Genomic DNA, 2,857 nt, shown 5'->3' on the forward strand with positions numbered 1-2,857 from the left:
GAGCTGAGATCTCACCACTGCACTCCAGCCTGGGCAACAGAGTGAGATTTCGTCTCAAAAATAAAGAAAAGAAAAAGATAATCTTTCCAGGCCAGGTGTGCTGGTTCATGCCTATAATCCCAGCATTTTGGGAGGCCGAGGTGGGCAGATCACTTGAGGCCAGGAGATCGAGACCAACCTGGCCAACATGCGAAACCCCGTCTCTACCAAAAATGCCAAAAATTAGCTGCGTGTTGTGGCACATGCCTGTAATGGCAGCTACTCAGGAGGCTGAGGCAGGAGAAATGCTTGAACCCAAGGGGTGGAGGCTGCAGTGAGCTGAGATCAAGACACTGCATTCCAGCCTAGGTGACAGAGCAAGACTCTGTCACAAAAAAAAAAAAAAAAAAAGAAAGAAAGAAAAAAATGGATTTAAAAAAAAATTATTTGTTCTTACCTGTTTTTTAAAAAAAATTACTAAAAATAAATAAATAAAGCCAGGCGCAGTGGCTAACACCTATAATCCCAGCACTTCGGGAGGCCGAGGCGGGTGGATCACGAGGTCAGGAGATCGAGACCACCCTGGCTAACACGGTGAAACCCCATCTCTACTAAGTATACAAAAAATTAGCCGGGCATGGTTGCAGGTGCCTGTAGTCCCAGCTACTCAGGAGGCTGAGGCAGGAGAATGGCGCGTACCCAGGAGGCGGAGCTTGCAGTGAGCTGAGATTGCACCACTGCACTCCAGCCTGGACGACAGAGCGAGACTCCGTCTCATAAATAAATAAATAAATAAATACCCTCAGCAACATATTGACTTTTCTTTTTTTTTTGAGAGGGAGTCTCACTCTGTCGCCCAGGCTGTAGAGGCTGTAGTGCAGTTGCATGATCTCGGCTCACTGCAACATAAGCCACCCAGTTCAAGCGATCCTCCTGCCTCAGCTTCCCGAATAGCTGGGATTATAGGCACGCACGACCACACCCAGCTAATTTTTGTATAGTACAGGTGTTTCGCCACATTGGCCAGGCTGGTCTCAAACTCCTGACCTGAGATCCGCCCGCCTCAGCCTCTCAAAGTGCTGGGATTACAGGCGTGAGCCACTGTGCCCGTCCCTTACCTGTGTTTTGAATTTTACCATATGATATGTATTTTTGTTGTTGCTGTTGCCCAGGCTGGCCTAGAACTCCTGGGCTCAAACAATTTTCCCGCCTCAGGCCAGGAGTTGCTGGTACTACAGGCGTGCTTGCCACCACGGTAGGCCAAGCATGTATTACATTTTAACATTTTTTTTTTTTTACATAATGAAATGTGGCTGCTGAGTGCTGACTTGTGCTGTGAGCATCATGTGAGGTGACCACATGTGTGGACACCTTAACTGCTGAGTCCCCGGCTGCCGCCCCCGCCGCGCTGCCAGCTTGTGGGGCAGTGTTTGCGTGCGGCCCTATGCCCTCAGCCCTCCTCCTCAAGAGCTAGGAACGTCGCCTGCTGCCCCCGGTGTTCCCCAGCCCACAGTGCCCACGCAGCCAGCTCACCAGGGTTCAGCTGAGTAGCGAAGGACTCCTACCCAGGATGCGCAGGCACCACCATGGTGGGGCTCTGGCACCCCAAGGTGCCCGACTCAGGAAGTGCAGGTGGGCGTCCTCACTTTGGGACACACAGACTCCCTCGCTGACATCTAAGGCCCCATATCTGCGGGGCCTCAGGGTCTTTGCTGAGGCCTAGGAGAGGAAGGGTTTCCTTCTTGGAAACTGCCAACCCAAGCAGGGACCCCTTCCTCAAACCTCCTTCCACTTAACTTCTCTTCCCTAAAGGCACTGTGGGGTCTCAGCCTATGGTGGAATCAGGAGTGTCCAGCATGACCTCAGGGGCCCTTCTCCTCTCAGTAATTTTGCTTTCTCACATGTTTTCCCACGCTCAGCCAGACATGCCCTTTTCTCACTGACTCTTGACTGCAGGCTCAACTCTGCCCAGGGAACATAAATAAACTTCCAGAATCTTGGGATCTGTGCCACCTTCGAGTTGAGTGGCCTGAGTTCCAGGAGCCTAGGAGACAATACCTACCTCTCAAGACAGTATGAAGGCCAAATGAGATGCTGCAGAAATGCTTTGGAAACTAGGAAGGGCCAGAGAAAGGCTGGCTTCTATAGCTCATTTTCCCTGTTTGGGGCCCCTCCCCTCAGTCTGGGCACCTCATGACCCCAGGTTGGAACCCCCTCTGAGGCTTCTACTTGGCCTAACACATCCCTTTGTCTGAAGTCTGTTTTCTGACTCCCACTGGGGTGTAATTTCCCTGAGGACAGTGGGCATCTTGTCTTGTTCATTTCCCAATCCCCCAAGCTGAGCACAACATGGGACAAAGGGACATTAACTGCTCCTTTCCTCTGCCCTCTCCTGCAGCTTCTGCTCCCTCCTCCCTGGGTGTCCTCGTCCTTACGTCCTGATATGTCACCACCCTCAGACTGGGTCTATATCATATGTCTTATATTCATGCTTTGCTCAGGGCCCAGCACAGAGAAAGCACTCAGTAAGTGCTGGTGGATGAGGGAAGTTAGTTAGCAAACGCCCTCCTTCAGGCTCTGCTTCTCTGAAGGACTTCCATTGGGAGAGAGCCGTACAGCGGGTGGTGATGGTTGTATCAAAGCCTTTCCCCCTCAGCCACTACCGAGAGCCCAGATGTGCACCCAAAGTGCTCTGATCTCTAATTGTTTCCCCTGGAGCAGGGCAGGGCTGGGCAGCAATGAGCAGGAGGATGCAGTGACCGTGCGGCACTGTGTGTGTGTGTGTGTGTGTGTGCTGTGTGTGTGTGTGTGTGCCCACGAGTCTGCACCTCAGTACACACAGCGACGTCCACCAACAAAGACACCACAGCAGCCAGGG

The sequence above is a fragment of the Nomascus leucogenys genome, chromosome 12 (genome assembly GCF_006542625.1).
Source record: "Nomascus leucogenys isolate Asia chromosome 12, Asia_NLE_v1, whole genome shotgun sequence".
Lineage (NCBI taxonomy): Eukaryota > Metazoa > Chordata > Mammalia > Primates > Hylobatidae > Nomascus > Nomascus leucogenys.